Genomic DNA, 11,733 nt, shown 5'->3' with positions numbered 1-11,733 from the left:
TCTCTCTCTCTCTCTCTCTCTCTCTCTCCCTACTTTACTGTGTTATTCTTTCTTTATCACTTTCTCTCTCTCTCTCTCTCTCTCTCTCTCTCTCTCTCTCTCTCTCTCTACTTTACTGTGTTCTTCCTTCTTTATCACTCTCTCTCTCTCTCTCTCTCTCTCTCTCTCTCTCTCTCTTAAGAGCGACTGGCATAAAAGACACGAAAATATAAAGAATAATCAGCGACAGGAAAAGATGGATGGATGATTTATGTGTGCCATTGCGAGCGAGATCTTGTATTCGATCAATTTACTCCCGCTGGTCGGCAAAATCTTAAAAAGAGTGACTGGAAAAAACATTTTGATAGTTGCACCATCATAGGTACGCCAGATGTTGCTGTTTTTGTTGCTAAAATTATCAAAAATAACAGCACAAATCAATAATATATATATGTATATATATATATATATATATATATATATATATATATATATATATATATATATATATATATAGAAATCGTCATCAATATTACTACTAAATGAAGGGGATCAATATAATTAATGGACAGAGAGAGAGAGAGAGAGAGAGAGAGAGAGAGAGAGAGAGAGAGAGAGAGAGAACTAAAAAATGAAGATGGGGAAAAGGAAAAATATTGAAAAAAATATCCATTTATAGGTAAAGAGAGAGACAGAGAAAAGAATGAAAAAAGTAAAACGAGAGAGAGAGAGAGAGAGAGAGAGAGAGAGAGAGAGAGAGAGAAGGAGAGAGAGAGAGAATATCAATTTCTAGATAATGAGACAGACAAAGGAAAGAATGAAAAAAAGCAAAACGAAAGAGGGAGACAGAGAAAGGGAGAAGCTACTGAATGTTCTGTAACAAAAACAAAACAATGAACCTAAGCGGAGCATTGTGGGAATGAATGGAAAAAAAAGTGGATTTTGTTCCCTGACCTTTCCCTGACCTGAATTCTACTCAAGTCTATAACGGAGAAATAAGGACAAGTCTTAGATACTGACTTAAACAACTCTTCGCTTTTTGTCTATTTTACGTTCGAGTAAAATATGGAGTTACTAAAAGGCTAAATTATAGATTTATTCGTGTTTGTTAACTAAATACTTTAAAAATTGGTAGTATGCAGTATTACTGATTGTTCACATTCATTATAGGTGTTTTATATATTTTATTGATTTTTCATTGATAGCCTGGATAATGTCCACCATTGGTTGATATAGATAACATATACTTGTAAATATAGGAATTATATACATGCAAGCATATTCTAATGAATTTAAGCATACATACATTGAATATATATATATATAATATATATATATATATATATATATATATATATATATATATATAAGTCCCCCCCTATCGTAAAACGTTGATAAATTTTCAGTGATAGGATATATATATATATTATATATATATATATATATATATATATATATATATATATAATATATATATATCCTATCACTGAAATTTATCAACGTTTTACGATGATAATAAGCCTATAACTTTATCGCAATTAAACAACAAAAAGAAAGTGTACATTTCGATCAACCGAACTTCACCCCTGATCGTTGAAATGGAACAGTCCGTAGGTGACAGGTTTATTTACGACTGCGCAGTGTGTAACAACAACGTTGACAGGATTATATATGCCGGTTATCACGCAGTCAAAAGGGGTCAATTAACTGTTGTTTTTCAGTCCCCGTCTGGTCCCACCAGAGTCAGTCAGCCAGCGAATATATGAACCCGCCAGGAAATCCGATTTCACGGACGGGTTGGTTTTAATACATTCTCAAGTAAGTAAGCGTTCCAGCTGATCTATACTCTAGAAACCAGTCCCGTGTGGGAATTAACGAGGCCCAAAAGCAGCGACGGATTGACCCCTTTTTATCGTAGAACCAGGTCCACTTCTAATATTTCCGAAGCGGTTATTTTTTCTTCGCTTATTCAACAGTTCTTAGTGTGACTACGCATTGATGATGATCGCAGAATGAGTGGTAGATATGGTATAATATAATACACACTCATACTAAAAAAAAAAAAGTCACCTGGATATAGCGCATTTATCTATACGCATAAATACCCGTACTTTTATGCGTATTTCTGCAATAAAAGCCAAGCGTATTATTTCCTTCCAATGACAGGGTAAAAGTGAGTGATGAAACAGGCGATACCAGAACTCCCACTACAACCTCAGGTGACCAGTGAAAGTATCTTTTTTTTTCACCCAAACAACTCCCACGCCCTTCGTAATCAAGAATATTGACGACCCCTCGAACGCCGAGTGTCGTCTGGTCGTGCGACAACGACTCTCTTTGTTTTTGGGAAGAAATAGGAATGATACCTCACGCCGTGTCATTCCAGCCAGAAAAATGCGTTATTGTGTTTGCGGAACGAGAGGGAATCGCGCATTACGCCAGCTAATCGTAGCTAAACACGACTTTTGTTTTCTTTTCAAGGGGATATTACGTGCGTATGACGTAGAGCGATGACATCATTGCCAACGTAGGATGACGAATCGATGACGCCCCTCGGTGACCTTCGCCTCGTCTCAATTACCGTTGTTTATATGATTATTTTGTTTGCGGGTCACGTTCTGTTGTGAAATTGCGTTATTTATTTATTCTTGTTTTACAGAATGGGAATGAATGATTAGATTGCTTCTTTGCTCTATTTCACGAACTTTGGGTCATCCAAAACATCTGACGTAATCGTCCGATTTCCTCGCAAAAGAAGATGGCAGTCAGGGTTTACGACCTTGCAATAGACTTTAGCCGTCCAGTTCACGCAGTAAGGAGCTATCATTGTTTCCCGCAGCCAGCTGAGAGGATAGACTGTATTAGGCCAAACTGACAACGGTGCTGATGTGTTGTTGAATTAGATGTCATTTGTACCTGACGCTTAATATCTTGGGACGATAGTTCTCGCCTTAAGAAATTGCTTTATGAAGAAATAAGAAACTTCAAGATACTGTCGTCAGGTTGTGATAATATTATCTTTATGATGAAGGTACGGTTTTTTTTTTAATAAGGATCAAATAAAATCTGACGGACTACACGATCATAATTCAAATAGAAAGATAATAGCGACAAAGGTAATAATCTTGATGATGCTTCATTTAATGCCAAAAGTCCCTTCTTTCTTTCTTTCTTTCTTTCTTTGTCCTCTCTCGGTGCGATCTGTTTCTTGGTTTCAGTTCATTACGGAAATGAAGTTTGACTCACTCGAATTTTACTTATGATGCACACATAAAATGTATCTTATTTTTCTGGTTAATTACTATGCCAGTTCTTTCGCCGAAGATACTGAAGTGTGGGTTAATAAACTAATATATTTTAAATTATGATAATCTATAGATTTACAAAGGTAGCCCTGTTCATTAAATTTTAATCTAGTCTTTCAAAACAGTTTTTTAATATTTTACAAAATACAGCTAAGTAAGTATGGGCTATTGTCTGCTTTTTATATATAAGACCCTCAGATTTACTTATTTCACTATATAAATTAAAATAATGTCTGTATAAGACTGCATGTTTTTAGATTTTTAGTGAAAAATACTTTTTAAACTAAATTTTAAGGAATATTTTACATAATTACTATAATATTATTTTCTTACACATATATGATTTCATATATCTATCTATCTATCTATCTATCTATCTATCTATATATATATATATATATCTATATTATATATATATATATATATATATACTAAATTAAAGATATAACTGTATTAAGACTGCATTTATTTCGATTTCTTTATGAAAAATACTTTTTAAAAGAAAATTTTGCGACGTATTTTACATAGTTACTAATAATATTATATCCCATATATATACACACACATACACACACACATACATACATATATATATATATATATATATATATATATATATATATATATATATATATACATCCTTCATTACGAAAACTTAAAGCTTGAGATAGTAACTTCCATTACTTTCTCTATTTCAGCTTTCACTTGAAAGTCAGCTAAATTGTTTACCGTTCATACTTGGTCCTCGTTGCAATGTTTATGCAGGTGGTGACTGAAACCGGTTAATGGCTTGTTGCTACCTTGGCAACTGAAGAAGCACCAGGATGCAGTAATCATTAGAGACATATGAGGCTTCTAGCTTGATTTCACCTTCTCAAGGAATAAGCATTTTTTTTTCTTTTTTTTTAGTCAGTTTGGCTATGATTCCTTTTTTTTTCATTTTCTTAATTTTTTTATGCTCGAAAGCACTTTTTGTAATAAATTGTATTGTGATTATTCTAATCAGTCAGTTTGGCTATGATTCCTTTTTTTATATTTACTTAATTTTCTTTATGCTGGAATGTACTCGTTTTAATCAATTGTATTGTGATTATTCTTATCAGTCAGTTTGGCTATGATACCTTTTTTTTTCTTTTCCTTTTCTTAATTTTTTTTATGCAGGAAAGTACTCGTTTTAATCAACTGTATTGTGATTCTTTTAATCAGTATTTTATTAATGACATTATTTGTAGCTTTCTTTCATTTTCATTTATCTTTATCTCATTGGAAAGTACTTTTTTTTTTAACCGACTAACTTACAATTTTTTTTTTATTTTCTTAATGAAAAGTACCTGCACACAACTATGATTTTTATATTACTCTTTTATTAATGTATAGTGCTTGCTATGATCTATAGTTAATTTCAATATTTTTCATTCAATTGACTTACTGGAACGTTTTTTATAGAAGTTTTTAATTTTTTAGGGATATGAGCATGTAGTTTTAACCTACAGCTATGATTATATGGTAAACATATATTTTTGTTTTATCCAGGAAGAATTTAGTTCGAATCCTGTATATCAATTGAAAATTGAACGGTTATTAAGGTCTTTGTGTTAATATAGACTGTAAAATTTATTTAAACCCTTAACACTGGCTTTTCATATATTTCCCAAATTAAAAAGAAATTAAAGTATATTTCAATATGTAAAATCCAGTGGTCGGAGGGAACTGGGGGTTGATTGCCTATTTTCAACCTTGTGGTTTGGGTAGGTGCGGCACCTTTAGGGTATAATTGAATTTGACCTCATTCCTCTCTAGCACTGCGACCTAGATTCAATTTCCGATTATCTTTTTGGTCATCAGAGCAGGCGTAAAAAATATTTCAAGATTTGCCTGAGTTGTGACTCGGCCTTCTCTTAAAAAAATAAAATTGAGAAAAATGACTCTGCTGTTAAATCGTGTGAAGATTTTGTGAAGTTTCCATTTCAGTGAGAATGAAAATTTCAAAATGTTTGTCAATTTGATTTCACTAAATACCAAACTCTATATACCTCTACGCTTTATTATTTATACTCAATTAAATTTGTATCGACTATGTATGCGAATTTTAAATCTAAACTTGACAACAATATTCCCTTTAAACAAAGATTTCCTGACTCTAAAATTTGTTTTTAAATCCAAGTTGCTGACTTAATTCAGATACGGGTATTCTAAGTTTTCTCGTTAATTACTGAAGAGAGAAAATCATGAAGTTATTGACATGCCTTTAATAGCTCTGTTTTTCTTATTCCTTTGTTCATTCCTTCTATCATTCTCTCTCTTCCTCTCCTTCTCATCTCCCTCCTCCATCCTACAAACCTTCCCTTGCTTTCCAAATCACCTTCCTAAGAAGAAGAAGAAGAAGAAGAAGACGAAGAAGACAAAAAAAAAAAAAAATAAGAAAGAATTATCTCCAAAATTTACGACTCCCAAAATGCGTCTATTACCCAGAGCTTGAATAAGGCCCATTAGGGCAAATTGCATTTGAAATGATGACCGCATTGCATCGAGTTCGGTCGCTTTTTCGTTGCATTGCACTGCAAGTGGCGAGTGTTTGCAGGAAGTCAGTGATTACGTTGGTCGTTACGACGGGGGAACTGATGCCACAGCTCGGAGCCGTTTGCTGTACAGCCTGGAGCCGATGACTGCGCATGCGCCGGTTGCGAAAGATAAACAAAAGGTGATCAGGCTGCAGTGTGGGTTATTTATCTAAAGGGGTTTTAGTTCATGACAGATGATTTAAGTTACAGCTTGTTTTCATTCGGAGTCGTTTGGATATGCATTGCCGATTACACGAGGGTGTAAAGGTATGGTGTAAGTTTCTGTAACGGTTTGGTTTTTAATATGGGAGGTTTGATAACCCCTGACAAAGTCATTTTCTCTCTCTCTCTCGCTCTCTCTCTCTCTCTCTCTCTCTCGCTCTCTCTCTCTCACTATATATATATATATATATATATATATATATATATATATATATATATATATATATATATATAGTAGATGAGTGAGAGAGAGAGAGAGAGAGAGAGAGAGAGAGAGAGAGAGAGAGCACTCTATCATTCATGGTCATGACTTGTGCAACGGACAAGAAACAGGTTGACCGACTGTGTGCATGATGTATGCCATGTCATTTTTCCCATAAAATGTATCTGAAGTTATCAACTGAACCTCTGTTCATCGTTTCTTGCAGACGTCAGATCAATCCGTCATTATTCTACAAAAAAGTCAAGATTCAAGTGACTTTTAGAATGTCTGTGTACTTGGGCAATATTCTTTCTGTTGAGAATTAGTCTAGAAAATAAAATTACTGCTACGAAAGTCAACGCAAAGAAGAAACCAAGGAAGCGGGTTGCAAGACATTTTGGAAAAAAATAGAAAAAAAAAAAAAATTTCTTTGGCATTTTTTTTTTCAGTTTTCCACTGAAGGTACATTGAATAAATCTACGGATATCGCACATATTGATTCAGATTCCGGCTATTAAAAATAAAGAAAAAAAGGATTATCTTCGTTTAGTTATCTGATCCTTCCATATCATGAATTTTTTTTTATTAATTTCTAGTAGTTTGTGTATATTATGGCATATATTATTCATGATTTTACCCGTGCGTACATACACACGTATATGTAGTACATTTGTAAGTACATACATACATACATATATATATCTAATAAAAGGAGCCCATAAAAACACCAAAATATAGAGAGGAAAGTACTATATTTCAGAGACTGCTGTCTCTCTCTTCAGGTATATGAATGAGAAAAGTTTACAGAAAAGGTGGTATTTATACCAAGAGATCCGTCCACAAGTAAGCCAATTTAGGTCACCCCCGCTGATAATCTACCTTTAATCTTCTTAAGCGTTGGTTGAATAAACACTTCGTCGACGACATCCGAAATCCATGCTCCTTTTGAGATGTTCATTACCTGCTTCTCTTTTATTAAGGCCGATTCCATCATTTGACTTTTGTACCGGCAGTTGCTGCTATAAATTACACGTGACAAATTCCAGTTTATTCTATGGTTATGTTCATTTATATGGTTGAAAATAGCTGAGTTCTGTTGTCCATACCTAACTGACCGTTTGTGTTGTATTAATCTCTGGGGAAGTGATTTACCTGTAAATCCGATGTAAGATTGGTCACAGTCTTGGCAAGGGATCTCATAGACCCCAGAGTCCTTGGGAGATGTCTTTTGTTGGACGTTAATCAGGATTTGGCTAAGGTGTTTGGGTAGGTAAATGCACAAAGGGTTGGATGTTCCCCAAGGGTGTGGCGTTACTCTTTTAATCGGTCTCCAGGTGAGGAATTTTTATTTTATTGTTGGGTGTGTCTCTGGTCTTGTCTTTAGGGGGTCGGTAGAAAATTACGTTTGCTTTTTGAATTGCTTTCTCAATTAAATGGTCAGGATACTTTAAAGATGAAAGTTGCTTGCGAATTAGTTCAAATTCTTTTTCCAGGAAATCTGGGGAACAAATTCGTAAGGCTCTTAATGTCGTGATAGCTAAAGTAGTGAATATATGAAAGTGAGAACGTTGGTTTTCTGTATATGGTAAATTTGTATTCTGTCGTGTCTCTGATTATTAAAACATCAAGAAAAGGAATTTTGTTGTCTGTTTCCCATTCAACTTTAAATTTGATGCTGGGCACTAATAAAACCCAAAAACATGCTGTGGCTGAGATACGTGGATGATATTCTAACATTTTTGGATAATAGGTGGGGTAATTTTAATGAATTCCTCTCAAAATTAAACGCATTAGTGCCCAGCATCAAATTTAAAGTTGAATGGGAAACAGACAACAAAATTCCTTTTCTTGATGTTTTAATAATCAGAGACACGACAGAATACAAATTTACCATATACAGAAAACCAACGTTCTCACTTTCATATATTCACTACTTTAGCTATCACGACATTAAGAGCCTTACGAATTTGTTCCCCAGATTTCCTGGAAAAAGAATTTGAACTAATTCGCAAGCAACTTTCATCTTTAAAGTATCCTGACCATTTAATTGAGAAAGCAATTCAAAAAGCAAACGTAATTTTCTACCGACCCCCTAAAGACAAGACCAGAGACACACCCAACAATAAAATAAAAATTCCTCACCTGGAGACGATTAAAAGAGTAACGCACACCCTTGGGAAATCCAACCCTTTTGCATTTACCTACCCAAACACCTTAGCCAAATCCTGATTAACGTCCAACAAAAGACATCTCCCAAGGGACTCTGGGGTCTATGAGATCCCTTGCCAAGACTGTGACCAATCTTACATCGGATTTACAGGTAAATCACTTCCCCAGAGATTAATACAACACAAACGGTCAGTTAGGTATGGACAACAGAACTCAGCTATTTTCAACCATATAAATGAACATAACCATAGAATAAACTGGAATTTGTCACGTGTAATTTATAGCAGCAACTGCCGGTACAAAAGTCAAATGATGGAATCGGCCTTAATAAAAGAGAAGCAGGTAATGAACATCTCAAAAGGAGCATGGATTTCGGATGTCGTCGACGAAGTGTTTATTCAACCAACGCTTAAGAAGATTAAAGGTAGATTATCAGCGAGGGTGACCTAAATTGGCTTACTTGTGGACGGATCTCTTGGTATAAATACCACCTTTTCTGTAAACTTTTCTCATTCATATACCTGGAAGAGAGAGACAGCAGTCTCTGAAATATAGGTAAACTTTCCCTCTACTATATTTTTGTGTTTTTATGGGCTCCTTTTATTAGATGGAATTCTGTTGTTACAGAACATTTTTACCAGTCACACACACACACACACACATATATATATATATATATATATATATATTATATACATATATATATATATATATATATATATATATATATGTGTGTGTGTGTGTGTGTGTGTGTGTATGTGTGCCCACACAAATATGTATTTGTATAGTATATATATATATATAATATATATATCTATATATATATATATATATATACATATATAACATATCTATTTATACATACACACACACATATATATGAATATGTATATATGCTAATAAAGCAACACTCACACACACACACACACACACACACACACACACACACACACACACACACATATATATATATATATATATATATATATATATATATATATATATAAAACATGATTAACCTGCAACCATAATAAAAAAAAACCTGGACACATTCATGGTAAAAATCCAAAAGGAATTAACATAGCATGTAATTCCCAAAATTTACAAATTCCAGTCGCGTTAAGCAATTCCGAAAACCAAGCAATTCTCTCTTAGTAGGCCTTACCACTTTTTTGGACAAACTCCTTATGTAACAATAATCATACACCCTACTTGGCAACTCCATGTGTGTTGTAAAACCTGTCCTAGTTACGTACTGGCAATTCATCCAATACACTATCCCCCTCCCTCTCCTCCCCACCCCGATTCCCCATTCCCCCACCCCCGTCCCGAGTACAATATCTGGTTTCTTAAACTCAAATGTTACTTTCCTCAGTGCCCTCATTTTTTTCCCCTACCTTTGATAAATTCATACATTACGTTATGCCATTTTGATGTTTGTAGTTACTTTCGACTGTCTGTAAAAGTACAAGTTTTTTCCTAGCCTTGGTTCTTTATGGAAATTCACTTGCATGTATGTATGTATGTATGTATGTATGTATGTATGTATGTATGTATGTATGAGTTTTAACAGTACCCATTTTTTACCCTTGGTTCTTTATGGAAATACACAGGTTTGTATGTACGTATGCGGGGCAACATTTATGCATATATGTGTATGTATGTATATATATATACATATACACGTACGTGTGTGTATACATACACACCTACAATCATACATACACACAGAGAGACAGAAACAACTTGACGTATCATCTTGCAAAGCAAAGCCATCATTAATTCTCCAATGTACAGTACAGTACCTCTAAACCAAAAGAGAAGAGACATTAAAGAGACGAACCGTGAGAGGAAACAGACGAGAGAATCACCAGACCAGAGAGACTCTAAGAGAGAGTGAGACTGAGAGACTCATCAGGTGAGTATTACCTGAATAAGGCCGAACGAAATCGAAAGGCGATTTAAGCCAGGGAGGAAGATAAATCCTCTCTTTTTTTTTTCTTTACCTTCTTTCGCCTTTGGGTTTTCCCGAGCGGAATTCCTGTCTTTAAAGGAAATTGTGTGTGGAAGAGAAGAGAGACAGAGAGAGAGACAGAGAGAGAGAGGTGGGGGCGAGGGATGGGAAGGAAGGGGGAGGGGGAAGGAGGTTAGGTATATATATATATATATATATATATATATATATATATATATATATATATATATATATAATATTTATCTTCTGCTGTTCATATCAATCTCTCTCTCTCTCTCTCTCTCTCTCTCTCTCTCTCTCTCTTATACTATGTATACGTATTCTTACAGATTCTTAATGAACAAGTAACAATTATATTTAACTTATCGAGAGAGAGAGAGAGAGAGAGAGAGAGAGAGAGAGAGAGAGAGAGAGAGAGAGAGTCGACTCATTCTATAATTTCAGAGTGCTAGAATGTAACAGCCGCGTCATTTCATGCTACAATAAAGGGATGACGTAAGGCCAGAGAGAGACAAAAACGCCAGGGAAAGGGGAAGGTGAACCGTCTGTCCAATTCGGGTTTCCTGTTCCTCTGTCAAAGATCCAACAGAACTCATTAACCTGTTGGGAGTAGCAGTGGGTCTTAACGAGGCTTGAGAGACCGGTGAAGGTGATGAGACCATCATTTCCCTGTCGAGAGACCGTACAGTTCATGAGAACACCATTTTCCCCGTCACGAGACTTTGGGTAGCATCATTTTCTTACTAGCTGATGGCCATTCAACCATGGCGAAACAAAGAAGAAACAGTTAGATTTTATCTTTTTATATTAAAAGAATTTTCCCTTATCATTTTCTATTTCGTAATTTCTCCTTTCATTCCTTTTGCTATATTCTGATCTATAATTTCCGGAGAGAAAGAAGACAGACTATTTACAAAGGTGCCTTCACTATGAATCAAACTTCCCTCACTAACTCATTCTTCTGGTTTTGCTGGTCCATTGCCGCTCCCACCAAACTCCTGAGGATTGTCGCGAGTTATGCTCTTACGTGAGGATGGTGTATATTCATATATATATATATATATATATATATATATATATATATATATATATATATATATATATATATACATACATAAATAAAGTGATTCTTCCTTTATGATCAAGTTTGGGAGAGTCTTTTGGCAGCCCAGTGTCTCTGATATTCTTTAGAAAAAATCAGGATTATGGAAGTGTATTACAAGATACATCTAGAGAATAAGCAATAAGTTTAGAACGGTTCAAGAATGAGCGAAAAGAAATAAACATATGTTAATGAATCTCTTGGTAGTTTAAGTGTCT

The sequence above is a fragment of the Macrobrachium nipponense genome, chromosome 44 (assembly GCF_015104395.2).
Source record: "Macrobrachium nipponense isolate FS-2020 chromosome 44, ASM1510439v2, whole genome shotgun sequence".
Lineage (NCBI taxonomy): Eukaryota > Metazoa > Arthropoda > Malacostraca > Decapoda > Palaemonidae > Macrobrachium > Macrobrachium nipponense.
Note: the sequence above shows the minus strand (reverse complement) of the source record.